Source organism: Ambystoma mexicanum, unplaced genomic scaffold (assembly GCF_040938575.1).
Source record: "Ambystoma mexicanum isolate Mex_15411 unplaced genomic scaffold, UKY_AmexF1_1 Mex_scaf89, whole genome shotgun sequence".
Classification (NCBI taxonomy): domain Eukaryota; kingdom Metazoa; phylum Chordata; class Amphibia; order Caudata; family Ambystomatidae; genus Ambystoma; species Ambystoma mexicanum.
The window spans coordinates 269576-283521 of record NW_027182509.1 but is presented as its reverse complement, the minus strand read 5'-3'; the positions used below and the strand labels follow the sequence as shown (position 1 = coordinate 283521).

The following is a 13946-nucleotide window of genomic DNA, read 5'->3' as shown; positions in this document are numbered from 1 at the left end:
CCTTACTCTCATCTCAGCCTCTCCTGGTGATACATCACACCTGGGATCGTTTGCTCCCTGTGGGCTGTGGGAAATTTGCTACCAGCACGCCCTGGAAGTGGGGCTCATTCCGCTGCAACGGGAGGTCTTCCCAGGACGCGTCACAGCTCAACGCAAGAGCTCCTGGGTTTCGAAGGCTCTTGCAGCAAGCCTTCACAAAGCAGCAGGGAGCGCCGTTCCAGATGGGAAACTTGAGGCTGGATGTCCAGAAAAGCAAGACGTCAGAAGCGAAACCTTTTTCCTGCAGGGTGTGGCATACCATCCGCTTGCTCATTGCGACAGGGGTGGCACTAATGAAGGAAGAGGTCAACGTTACGTTCTTCTTTAAAATGCAAGGCCAGGAAAAGTGGCAGTGGTGGGATTTGAACCCACGCCTCCGAAGAGACTGGAGCCTTAATCCAGCGCCTTAGACCGCTCGGCCACGCTACCTTCCTGCTAGCCGCCGAAAGCGGAACTTGACCCGTTGCCCGGCCCGCTTTAGTGCTTTGCCTTTTCTCCTTGGAAAGTCTGGAGACAGGCAGTGGAAGGGCAGGCAAACTGTCAGGTGCGCAGAGGAGGGGAGACCATGAGGCAAGGTGGGAGATGGGGGCAAGAAGTGAGAAAAAAACGAATCGCAAGCTGGGGCAGGTTTCGGAAAGTGAAGCCGAAAAGGGGCTTAGCATGCAGCCCAGGGGTTTCTTTGACTGTCCTAAGCCCACAGGGACTTTGCCGTCCTCAGCTCATGAGACTTGAGATGGGTAGCTTGATTTGCTGAGGAAAGGCGGGATGACAGGTTCAACTCTGGAGTCAAACATAGCCCGGAACGATCACCTTAAACTGAGTTTTAAGCCTGGTGCCGATAAAAAGAAAGAAATTAGCCTTAGATCGGGCAAGCCGTTTGACGGGGGAAAATGAGACCCCCTAGGCCATCTAGGTGGTCGCTGGATGCTGTGCAGACATCAGCAGCTGTTCATTTCATGCCCTCACGTCTCCTCGTTAGTATAGTGGTCAGTATCCCCGCCTGTCACGCGGGAGACCGACGGGGAGGTTAAACCTTTTCTGGATTTTTTTTAGTTCTTGACAAATATTCTTGAAGATTAGGTTGAGTCAAGTAGGGAATGGGTGCCAGGAACTGACTCTTTCAGAAAAAAGCACCGGCAACGCTAGTCATCGTACAATATTTGTGCACAATTGCTTACATTAGGCGGCCGGTCCGCTTTATTGAGTCCCCCTCAGCACCATTTAGTGCTCCTGTTGTCTGCGAAGTCCAAATTGTAACCCTGAATCAGTTCCTATTGTGACCCTTTGTATCATGTTACATGCCGAGTAATGATCACCTGTTAGCTTTATCCCTAATTATAACTCTCACTCTTTCCCTGCATCTAACCCTAGCTCTAATCCCATCATTAACCTTGGTCCGGGCACACGCGTGAACCCTTACTCTCATCTCAGCCTCTCCTGGTGATACATCACACCTGGGATCGTTTGCTCCCTGTGGGCTGTGGGAAATTTGCTACCAGCACGCCCTGGAAGTGGGGCTCATTCCGCTGCAACGGGAGGTCTTCCCAGGACGCGTCACAGCTCAACGCAAGAGCTCCTGGGTTTCGAAGGCTCTTGCAGCAAGCCTTCACAAAGCAGCAGGGAGCGCCGTTCCAGATGGGAAACTTGAGGCTGGATGTCCAGAAAAGCAAGACGTCAGAAGCGAAACCTTTTTCCTGCAGGGTGTGGCATACCATCCGCTTGCTCATTGCGACAGAGGTGGCACTAATGAAGGAAGAGGTCAACGTTACGTTCTTCTTTAAAATGCAAGGCCAGGAAAAGTGGCAGCGGTGGGATTTGAACCCACGCCTCCGAAGAGACTGGAGCCTTAATCCAGTGCCTTAGACTGCTCGGCCACGCTACCTTCCTGCTAGCCGCCGAAAGCGGAACTTGACCCGTTGCCCGGCCCGCTTTAGTGCTTTGCCTTTTCTCCTTGGAAAGTCTGGAGACAGGCAGTGGAAGGGCAGGCAAACTGTCAGGTGCGCAGAGGAGGGGAGACCATGAGGCAAGGTGGGAGATGGGGGCAAGAAGTGAGAAAAAAACGAATCGCAAGCTGGGGCAGGTTTCGGAAAGTGAAGCCGAAAAGGGGCTTAGCATGCAGCCCAGGGGTTTCTTTGACTGTCCTAAGCCCACAGGGACTTTGCCGTCCTCAGCTCATGAGACTTGAGATGGGTAGCTTGATTTGCTGAGGAAAGGCGGGATGACAGGTTCAACTCTGGAGTCAAACATAGCCCGGAACGATCACCTTAAACTGAGTTTTAAGCCTGGTGCCGATAAAAAGAAAGAAATTAGCCTTAGATCGGGCAAGCCGTTTGACGGGGGAAAATGAGACCCCCTAGGCCATCTAGGTGGTCGCTGGATGCTGTGCAGACATCAGCAGCTGTTCATTTCATGCCCTCACGTCTCCTCGTTAGTATAGTGGTCAGTATCCCCGCCTGTCACGCGGGAGACCGGGAGGTTAAACCTTTTCTGGATTTTTTTTAGTTCTTGACAAATATTCTTGAAGATTAGGTTGAGTCAAGTAGGGAATGGGTGCCAGGAACTGACTCTTTCAGAAAAAAGCACCGGCAACGCTAGTCATCGTACAATATTTGTGCACAATTGCTTACATTAGGCGGCCGGTCCGCTTTATTGAGTCCCCCTCAGCACCATTTAGTGCTCCTGTTGTCTGCGAAGTCCAAATTGTAACCCTAAATCAGTTCCTCTTGTGACCCTTTGTATCATGTTACATGACGAGTAATGATCACCTGTTAGCTTTATCCCTAATTATAACTCTCACTCTTTCCCTGCATCTAACCCTAGCTCTAATCCCATCATTAACCTTGGTCCGGGCACACGCGTGAACCCTTACTCTCATCTCAGCCTCTCCTGGTGATACATCACACCTGGGATCGTTTGCTCCCTGTGGGCTGTGGGAAATTTGCTACCAGCACGCCCTGGAAGTGGGGCTCATTCCGCTGCAACGGGAGGTCTTCCCAGGACGCGTCACAGCTCAACGCAAGAGCTCCTGGGTTTCGAAGGCTCTTGCAGCAAGCCTTCACAAAGCAGCAGGGAGCGCCGTTCCAGATGGGAAACTTGAGACTGGATGTCCAGAAAAGCAAGACGTCAGAAGCGAAACCTTTTTCCTGCAGGGTGTGGCATACCATCCGCTTGCTCATTGCGACAGAGGTGGCACTAATGAAGGAAGAGGTCAACGTTACGTTCTTCTTTAAAATGCAAGGCCAGGAAAAGTGGCAGCGGTGGGATTTGAACCCACGCCTCCGAAGAGACTGGAGCCTTAATCCAGCGCCTTAGACCGCTCGGCCACGCTACCTTCCTGCTAGCCGCCGAAAGCGGAACTTGACCCGTTGCCCGGCCCGCTTTAGTGCTTTGCCTTTTCTCCTTGGAAAGTCTGGAGACAGGCAGTGGAAGGGCAGGCAAACTGTCAGGTGCGCAGAGGAGGGGAGACCATGAGGCAAGGTGGGAGATGGGGGCAAGAAGTGAGAAAAAAACGAATCGCAAGCTGGGGCAGGTTTCGGAAAGTGAAGCCGAAAAGGGGCTTAGCATGCAGCCCAGGGGTTTCTTTGACTGTCCTAAGCCCACAGGGACTTTGCCGTCCTCAGCTCATGAGACTTGAGATGGGTAGCTTGATTTGCTGAGGAAAGGCGGGATGACAGGTTCAACTCTGGAGTCAAACATAGCCCGGAACGATCACCTTAAACTGAGTTTTAAGCCTGGTGCCGATAAAAAGAAAGAAATTAGCCTTAGATCGGGCAAGCCGTTTGACGGGGGAAAATGAGACCCCCTAGGCCATCTAGGTGGTCGCTGGATGCTGTGCAGACATCAGCAGCTGTTCATTTCTTGCCCTCACGTCTCCTCGTTAGTATAGTGGTCAGTATCCCCGCCTGTCACGCGGGAGACTGGGGTTCAATTCCCCGGCGGGGAGGTTAAACCTTTCCTGGATTTTTTTTAGTTCTTGACAAATATTCTTGAAGATTAGGTTGAGTCAAGTAGGGAATGGGTGCCAGGAACTGACTCTTTAAGAAAAAAGCACCGGCAACGCTAGTCATCGTACAATATTTGCGCACAATTGCTTACATTAGGCGGCCGGTCCGCTTTATTGAGTCCCCCTCAGCACCATTTAGTGCTCCTGTTGTCTGCGAAGTCCAAATTGTAACCCTGAATCAGTTCCTCTTCTGACCCTTTGTATCATGTTACATGACGAGTAATGATCACCTGTTAGCTTTATCCCTAATTATAACTCTCACTCTTTCCCTGCATCTAACCCTAGCTCTAATCCCATCATTAACCTTGGTCCGGGCACACGCGTGAACCCTTACTCTCATCTCAGCCTCTCCTGGTGATACATCACACCTGGGATCGTTTGCTCCCTGTGGGCTGTGGGAAATTTGCTACCAGCACGCCCTGGAAGTGGGGCTCATTCCGCTGCAACGGGAGGTCTTCCCAGGACGTGTCACAGCTCAACGCAAGAGCTCCTGGGTTTCGAAGGCTCTTGCAGCAAGCCTTCACAAAGCAGCAGGGAGCGCCATTCCAGATGGGAAACTTGAGACTGGATGTCCAGAAAAGCAAGACGTCAGAAGCGAAACCTTTTTCCTGCAGGGTGTGGCATACCATCCGCTTGCTCATTGTGACAGAGGTGGCACTAATGAAGGAAGAGGTCAACGTTACGTTCTTCTTTAAAATGCAAGGCCAGGAAAAGTGGCAGCGGTGGGATTTGAACCCACGCCTCCGAAGAGACTGGAGCCTTAATCCAGCGCCTTAGACCGCTTGGCCACGCTACCTTCCTGCTAGCCGCCAAAAGCGGAACTTGACCCGTTGCCCGGCCCGCTTTAGTGCTTTGCCTTTTCTCCTTGGAAAGTCTGGAGACAGGCAGTGGAAGGGCAGACAAACTGTCAGGTGCGCAGAGGAGGGGAGACCATGAGGCAAGGTGGGAGATGGGGGCAAGAAGTGAGAAAAAAACGAATCGCAAGCTGGGGCAGGTTTCGGAAAGTGAAGCCGAAAAGGGGCTTAGCATGCAGCCCAGGGGTTTCTTTGACTGTCCTAAGCCCACAGGGACTTTGCCGTCCTCAGCTCATGAGACTTGAGATGGGTAGCTTGATTTGCTGAGGAAAGGCGGGATGACAGGTTCAACTCTGGAGTCAAACATAGCCCGGAACGATCACCTTAAACTGAGTTTTAAGCCTGGTGCCGATAAAAAGAAAGAAATTAGCCTTAGATCGGGCAAGCCGTTTGACGGGGGAAAATGAGACCCCCTAGGCCATCTAGGTGGTCGCTGGATGCTGTGCAGACATCAGCAGCTGTTCATTTCATGCCCTCACGTCTCCTCGTTAGTATAGTGGTCAGTATCCCCGCCTGTCACGCGGGAGACCGGGCGGGGAGGTTAAACCTTTTCTGGATTTTTTTTAGTTCTTGACAAATATTTTTGAAGATTAGGTTGAGTCAAGTAGGGAATGGGTGCCAGGAACTGACTCTTTCAGAAAAAAGCACCGGCAACGCTAGTCATCGTACAATATTTGTGCACAATTGCTTACATTAGGCGGCCGGTCCGCTTTATTGAGTCCCCCTCAGCACCATTTAGTGCTCCTGTTGTCTGCGAAGTCCAAATTGTAACCCTGAATCAGTTCCTCTTCTGACCCTTTGTATCATGTTACATGACGAGTAATGATCACCTGTTAGCTTTATCCCTAATTATAACTCTCACTCTTTCCCTGCATCTAACCCTAGCTCTAATCCCATCATTAACCTTGGTCCGGGCACACGCGTGAACCCTTACACTCATCTCAGCCTCTCCTGGTGATACATCACACCTGGGATCGTTTGCTCCCTGTGGGCTGTGGGAAATTTGCTACCAGCACGCCCTGGAAGTGGGGCTCATTCCGCTGCAACGGGAGGTCTTCCCAGGACGCGTCACAGCTCAACGCAAGAGCTCCTGGGTTTCGAAGGCTCTTGCAGCAAGCCTTCACAAAGCAGCAGGGAGCGCCGTTCCAGATGGGAAACTTGAGACTGGATGTCCAGAAAAGCAAGACGTCAGAAGCGAAACCTTTTTCCTGCAGGGTGTGGCATACCATCCGCTTGCTCTTTGCGACAGATTTGGCACTAATGAAGGAAGAGGTCAACGTTACGTTCTTCTTTAAAATGCAAGGCCAGGAAAAGTGGCAGCGGTGGGATTTGAACCCACGCCTCCGAAGAGACTGGAGCCTTAATCCAGCGCCTTAGACCGCTCGGCCACGCTACCTTCCTGCTAGCCGCCGAAAGCGGAACTTGACCCGTTGCCCGGCCCGCTTTAGTGCTTTGCCTTTTCTCCTTGGAAAGTCTGGAGACAGGCAGTGGAAGGGCAGGCAAACTGTCAGGTGCGCAGAGGAGGGGAGACCATGAGGCAAGGTGGGAGATGGGGGCAAGAAGTGAGAAAAAAACGAATCGCAAGCTGGGGCAGGTTTCGGAAAGTGAAGCCGAAAAGGGGCTTAGCATGCAGCCCAGGGGTTTCTTTGACTGTCCTAAGCCCACAGGGACTTTGCCGTCCTCAGCTCATGAGACTTGAGATGGGTAGCTTGATTTGCTGAGGAAAGGCGGGATGACAGGTTCAACTCTGGAGTCAAACATAGCCCGGAACGATCACCTTAAACTGAGTTTTAAGCCTGGTGCCGATAAAAAGAAAGAAATTAGCCTTAGATCGGGCAAGCCGTTTGACGGGGGAAAATGAGACCCCCTAGGCCATCTAGGTGGTCGCTGGATGCTGTGCAGACATCAGCAGCTGTTCATTTCATGCCCTCACGTCTCCTCGTTAGTATAGTGGTCAGTATCCCCAGGAGACCGGGGTTCAATTCCCGACGGGGAGGTTAAACCTTTTCTGGATTTTTTTTAGTTCTTGACAAATATTCTTGAAGATTAGGTTGAGTCAAGTAGGGAATGGGTGCCAGGAACTGACTCTTTCAGAAAAAAGCACCGGCAACGCTAGTCATCGTACAATATTTGTGCACAATTGCTTACATTAGGCGGCCGGTCCGCTTTATTGAGTCCCCCTCAGCACCATTTAGTGCTCCTGTTGTCTGCGAAGTCCAAATTGTAACCCTGAATCAGTTCCTCTTGTGACCCTTTGTATCATGTTACATGACGAGTAATGATCACCTGTTAACTTTATCCCTAATTATAACTCTCACTCTTTCCCTGCATCTAACCCTAGCTCTAATCCCATCATTAACCTTGGTCCGGGCACACGCGTGAACCCTTACTCTCATCTCAGCCTCTCCTGGTGATACATCACACCTGGGATCGTTTGCTCCCTGTGGGCTGTGGGAAATTTGCTACCAGCACGCCCTGGAAGTGGGGCTCATTCCGCTGCAACGGGAGGTCTTCCCAGGACGCGTCACAGCTCAACGCAAGAGCTCCTGGGTTTCGAAGGCTCTTGCAGCAAGCCTTCACAAAGCAGCAGGGAGCGCCGTTCCAGATGGGAAACTTGAGGCTGGATGTCCAGAAAAGCAAGACGTCAGAAGCGAAACCTTTTTCCTGCAGGGTGTGGCATACCATCCGCTTGCTCATTGCGACAGAGGTGGCACTAATGAAGGAAGAGGTCAACGTTACGTTCTTCTTTAAAATGCAAGGCCAGGAAAAGTGGCAGCGGTGGGATTTGAACCCACGCCTCCGAAGAACCTGGAGCCTTAATCCAGCGCCTTAGACCGCTCGGCCACGCTACCTTCCTGCTAGCCGCCGAAAGCGGAACTTGACCCGTTGCCCGGCCCGCTTTAGTGCTTTGCCTTTTCTCCTTGGAAAGTCTGGAGACAGGCAGTGGAAGGGCAGGCAAACTGTCAGGTGCGCAGAGGAGGGGAGACCATGAGGCAAGGTGGGAGATGGGGGCAAGAAGTGAGAAAAAAACGAATCGCAAGCTGGGGCAGGTTTCGGAAAGTGAAGCCGAAAAGGGGCTTAGCATGCAGCCCAGGGGTTTCTTTGACTGTCCTAAGCCCACAGGGACTTTGCCGTCCTCAGCTCATGAGACTTGAGATGGGTAGCTTGATTTGCTGAGGAAAGGCGGGATGACAGGTTCAACTCTGGAGTCAAACATAGCCCGGAACGATCACCTTAAACTGAGTTTTAAGCCTGGTGCCGATAAAAAGAAAGAAATTAGCCTTAGATCGGGCAAGCCGTTTGACGGGGGAAAATGAGACCCCCTAGGCCATCTAGGTGGTCGCTGGATGCTGTGCAGACATCAGCAGCTGTTCATTTCATGCCCTCACGTCTCCTCGTTAGTATAGTGGTCAGTATCCCCGCCTGTCACGCGGGAGACCGGGAGGTTAAACCTTTTCTGGATTTTTTTTAGTTCTTGACAAATATTCTTGAAGATTAGGTTGAGTCAAGTAGGGAATGGGTGCCAGGAACTGACTCTTTCAGAAAAAAGCACCGGCAACGCTAGTCATCGTACAATATTTGTGCACAATTGCTTACATTAGGCGGCCGGTCCGCTTTATTGAGTCCCCCTCAGCACCATTTAGTGCTCCTGTTGTCTGCGAAGTCCAAATTGTAACCCTGAATCAGTTCCTCTTGTGACCCTTTGTATCATGTTACATGACGAGTAATGATCACCTGTTAGCTTTATCCCTAATTATAACTCTCACTCTTTCCCTGCATCTAACCCTAGCTCTAATCCCATCATTAACCTTGGTCCGGGCACACGCGTGAACCCTTACTCTCATCTCAGCCTCTCCTGGTGATACATCACACCTGGGATCGTTTGCTCCCTGTGGGCTGTGGGAAATTTGCTACCAGCACGCCCTGGAAGTGGGGCTCATTCCGCTGCAACGGGAGGTCTTCCCAGGACGCGTCACAGCTCAACGCAAGAGCTCCTGGGTTTCGAAGGCTCTTGCAGCAAGCCTTCACAAAGCAGCAGGGAGCGCCGTTCCAGATGGGAAACTTGAGACTGGATGTCCAGAAAAGCAAGACGTCAGAAGCGAAACCTTTTTCCTGCAGGGTGTGGCATACCATCCGCTTGCTCATTGCGACAGAGGTGGCACTAATGAAGGAAGAGGTCAACGTTACGTTCTTCTTTAAAATGCAAGGCCAGGAAAAGTGGCAGTGGTGGGATTTGAACCCACGTCTCTGAAGAGACTGGAGCCTTAATCCAGCGCCTTAGACCGCTTGGCCACGCTACCTTCCTGCTAGCCGCCGAAAGCGGAACTTGACCCGTTGCCCGGCCCGCTTTAGTGCTTTGCCTTTTCTCCTTGGAAAGTCTGGAGACAGGCAGTGGAAGGGCAGGCAAACTGTCAGGTGCGCAGAGGAGGGGAGACCATGAGGCAAGGTGGGAGATGGGGGCAAGAAGTGAGAAAAAAACGAATCGCAAGCTGGGGCAGGTTTCGGAAAGTGAAGCCGAAAAGGGGCTTAGCATGCAGCCCAGGGGTTTCTTTGACTGTCCTAAGCCCACAGGGACTTTGCCGTCTTCAGCTCATGAGACTTGAGATGGGTAGCTTGATTTGCTGAGGAAAGGCGGGATGACAGGTTCAACTCTGGAGTCAAACATAGCCCTGAACGATCACCTCAAACTGATTTTTAAGCCTGGTGCCGATAAAAAGAAAGAAATTAGCCTTAGATCGGGCAAGCCGTTTGACGGGGGAAAAATGAGACCCCCTAGGCCATCTAGGTGGTCGCTGGATGCTGTGCAGACATCAGCAGCTGTTCATTTCATGCCCTCACGTCTCCTCGTTAGTATAGTGGTCAGTATCCCCGCCTGTCACGCGGGAGACCTCCCCGACGGGGAGGTTAAACCTTTTCTGGATTTTTTTTAGTTCTTGACAAATATTCTTGAAGATTAGGTTGAGTCAAGTAGGGAATGGGTGCCAGGAACTGACTCTTTCAGAAAAAAGCACCGGCAACGCTAGTCATCGTACAATATTTGTGCACAATTGCTTACATTAGGCGGCCGGTCCGCTTTATTGAGTCCCCCTCAGCACCATTTAGTGCTCCTGTTGTCTGCGAAGTCCAAATTGTAACCCTGAATCAGTTCCTCTTGTGACCCTTTGTATCATGTTACATGACGAGTAATGATCACCTGTTAGCTTTATCCCTAATTATAACTCTCACTCTTTCCCTGCATCTAACCCTAGCTCTAATCCCATCATTAACCTTGGTCCGGGCACACGTGTGAACCCTTACTCTCATCTCAGCCTCTCCTGGTGATACATCACACCTGGGATCGTTTGCTCCCTGTGGGCTGTGGGAAATTTGCTACCAGCACGCCCTGGAAGTGGGGCTCATTCCGCTGCAACGGGAGGTCTTCCCAGGACGCGTCACAGCTCAACGCAAGAGCTCCTGGGTTTCGAAGGCTCTTGCAGCAAGCCTTCACAAAGCAGCAGGGAGCGCCGTTCCAGATGGGGAACTTGAGACTGGATGTCCAGAAAAGCAAGACGTCAGAAGCGAAACCTTTTTCCTGCAGGGTGTGGCATACCATCCGCTTGCTCATTGCGACAGGGGTGGCACTAATGAAGGAAGAGGTCAACGTTACGTTCTTCTTTAAAATGCAAGGCCAGGAAAAGTGGCAGTGGTGGGATTTGAACCCACGCCTCCGAAGAGACTGGAGCCTTAATCCAGCGCCTTAGACCGCTCGGCCACGCTACCTTCCTGCTAGCCGCCGAAAGCGGAACTTGACCCGTTGCCCGGCCCGCTTTAGTGCTTTGCCTTTTCTCCTTGGAAAGTCTGGAGACAGGCAGTGGAAGGGCAGGCAAACTGTCAGGTGCGCAGAGGAGGGGAGACCATGAGGCAAGGTGGGAGATGGGGGCAAGAAGTGAGAAAAAAACGAATCGCAAGCTGGGGCAGGTTTCGGAAAGTGAAGCCGAAAAGGGGCTTAGCATGCAGCCCAGGGGTTTCTTTGACTGTCCTAAGCCCACAGGGACTTTGCCGTCCTCAGCTCATGAGACTTGAGATGGGTAGCTTGATTTGCTGAGGAAAGGCGGGATGACAGGTTCAACTCTGGAGTCAAACATAGCCCGGAACGATCACCTTAAACTGAGTTTTAAGCCTGGTGCCGATAAAAAGAAAGAAATTAGCCTTAGATCGGGCAAGCCGTTTGACGGGGGAAAATGAGACCCCCTAGGCCATCTAGGTGGTCGCTGGATGCTGTGCAGACATCAGCAGCTGTTCATTTCATGCCCTCACGTCTCCTCGTTAGTATAGTGGTCAGTATCCCCGCCTGTCACGCGGGAGACCGACGGGGAGGTTAAACCTTTTCTGGATTTTTTTTAGTTCTTGACAAATATTCTTGAAGATTAGGTTGAGTCAAGTAGGGAATGGGTGCCAGGAACTGACTCTTTCAGAAAAAAGCACCGGCAACGCTAGTCATCGTACAATATTTGTGCACAATTGCTTACATTAGGCGGCCGGTCCGCTTTATTGAGTCCCCCTCAGCACCATTTAGTGCTCCTGTTGTCTGCGAAGTCCAAATTGTAACCCTGAATCAGTTCCTCTTGTGACCCTTTGTATCATGTTACATGACGAGTAATGATCACCTGTTAGCTTTATCCCTAATTATAACTCTCACTCTTTCCCTGCATCTAACCCTAGCTCTAATCCCATCATTAACCTTGGTCCGGGCACACGCGTGAACCCTTACTCTCATCTCAGCCTCTCCTGGTGATACATCACACCTGGGATCGTTTGCTCCCTGTGGGCTGTGGGAAATTTGCTACCAGCACGCCCTGGAAGTGGGGCTCATTCCGCTGCAACGGGAGGTCTTCCCAGGACGCGTCACAGCTCAACGCAAGAGCTCCTGGGTTTCGAAGGCTCTTGCAGCAAGCCTTCACAAAGCAGCAGGGAGCGCCGTTCCAGATGGGAAACTTGAGGCTGGATGTCCAGAAAAGCAAGACGTCAGAAGCGAAACCTTTTTCCTGCAGGGTGTGGCATACCATCCGCTTGCTCATTGCGACAGAGGTGGCACTAATGAAGGAAGAGGTCAACGTTACGTTCTTCTTTAAAATGCAAGGCCAGGAAAAGTGGCAGCGGTGGGATTTGAACCCACGCCTCCGAAGAGACTGGAGCCTTAATCCAGCGCCTTAGACCGCTCGGCCACGCTACCTTCCTGCTAGCCGCCGAAAGCGGAACTTGACCCGTTGCCCGGCCCGCTTTAGTGCTTTGCCTTTTCTCCTTGGAAAGTCTGGAGACAGGCAGTGGAAGGGCAGGCAAACTGTCAGGTGCGCAGAGGAGGGGAGACCATGAGGCAAGGTGGGAGATGGGGGCAAGAAGTGAGAAAAAAACGAATCGCAAGCTGGGGCAGGTTTCGGAAAGTGAAGCCGAAAAGGGGCTTAGCATGCAGCCCAGGGGTTTCTTTGACTGTCCTAAGCCCACAGGGACTTTGCCGTCCTCAGCTCATGAGACTTGAGATGGGTAGCTTGATTTGCTGAGGAAAGGCGGGATGACAGGTTCAACTCTGGAGTCAAACATAGCCCGGAACGATCACCTTAAACTGAGTTTTAAGCCTGGTGCCGATAAAAAGAAAGAAATTAGCCTTAGATCGGGCAAGCCGTTTGACGGGGGAAAATGAGACCCCCTAGGCCATCTAGGTGGTCGCTGGATGCTGTGCAGACATCAGCAGCTGTTCATTTCATGCCCTCACGTCTCCTCGTTAGTATAGTGGTCAGTATCCCCGCCTGTCACGCGGGAGACCGGGAGGTTAAACCTTTTCTGGATTTTTTTTAGTTCTTGACAAATATTCTTGAAGATTAGGTTGAGTCAAGTAGGGAATGGGTGCCAGGAACTGACTCTTTCAGAAAAAAGCACCGGCAACGCTAGTCATCGTACAATATTTGTGCACAATTGCTTACATTAGGCGGCCGGTCCGCTTTATTGAGTCCCCCTCAGCACCATTTAGTGCTCCTGTTGTCTGCGAAGTCCAAATTGTAACCCTGAATCAGTTCCTCTTGTGACCCTTTGTATCATGTTACATGACGAGTAATGATCACCTGTTAGCTTTATCCCTAATTATGACTCTCACTCTTTCCCTGCATCTAACCCTAGCTCTAATCCCATCATTAACCTTGGTCCGGGCACATGCGTGAACCCTTACTCTCATCTCAGCCTCTCCTGGTGATACATCACACCTGGGATCGTTTGCTCCCTGTGGGCTGTGGGAAATTTGCTACCAGCACGCCCTGGAAGTGGGGCTCATTCCGCTGCAACGGGAGGTCTTCCCAGGACGCGTCACAGCTCAACGCAAGAGCTCCTGGGTTTCGAAGGCTCTTGCAGCAAGCCTTCACAAAGCAGCAGGGAGCGCCGTTCCAGATGGGAAACTTGAGACTGGATGTCCAGAAAAGCAAGACGTCAGAAGCGAAACCTTTTTCCTGCAGGGTGTGGCATACCATCCGCTTGCTCATTGCGACAGAGGTGGCACTAATGAAGGAAGAGGTCAACGTTACGTTCTTCTTTAAAATGCAAGGCCAGGAAAAGTGGCAGTGGTGGGATTTGAACCCACGTCTCTGAAGAGACTGGAGCCTTAATCCAGCGCCTTAGACCGCTCGGCCACGCTACCTTCCTGCTAGCCGCCGAAAGCGGAACTTGACCCGTTGCCCGGCCCGCTTTAGTGCTTTGCCTTTTCTCCTTGGAAAGTCTGGAGACAGGCAGTGGAAGGGCAGGCAAACTGTCAGGTGCGCAGAGGAGGGGAGACCATGAGGCAAGGTGGGAGATGGGGGCAAGAAGTGAGAAAAAAACGAATCGCAAGCTGGGGCAGGTTTCGGAAAGTGAAGCCGAAAAGGGGCTTAGCATGCAGCCCAGGGGTTTCTTTGACTGTCCTAAGCCCACAGGGACTTTGCCGTCCTCAGCTCATGAGACTTGAGATGGGTAGCTTGATTTGCTGAGGAAAGGCGGGATGACAGGTTCAACTCTGGAGTCAAACATAGCCCTGAACGATCACCTTAAAC

The 13946-nt window shown here is 51.7% G+C and overlaps 3 non-coding genes across 3 annotated transcripts; all 3 read right to left on the bottom strand.

Moving 5' to 3' along the window:
* Positions 1-3288: 3288 nt before the first annotated feature.
* TRNAL-AAG (transfer RNA leucine (anticodon AAG)) lies at positions 3289-3370 on the bottom strand. The gene has a single exon. It is a non-coding gene; the product is annotated as a tRNA-Leu (tRNA).
* Positions 3371-6210: 2840 nt separating this feature from the next.
* TRNAL-AAG (transfer RNA leucine (anticodon AAG)) lies at positions 6211-6292 on the bottom strand. Its single transcript has one exon. It is a non-coding gene; the product is annotated as a tRNA-Leu (tRNA).
* Positions 6293-12027: 5735 nt separating this feature from the next.
* Positions 12028-12109, bottom strand: TRNAL-AAG (transfer RNA leucine (anticodon AAG)). Its single transcript has one exon. It is a non-coding gene; the product is annotated as a tRNA-Leu (tRNA).
* Between the last annotated feature and the right edge of the window lie 1837 nt (positions 12110-13946).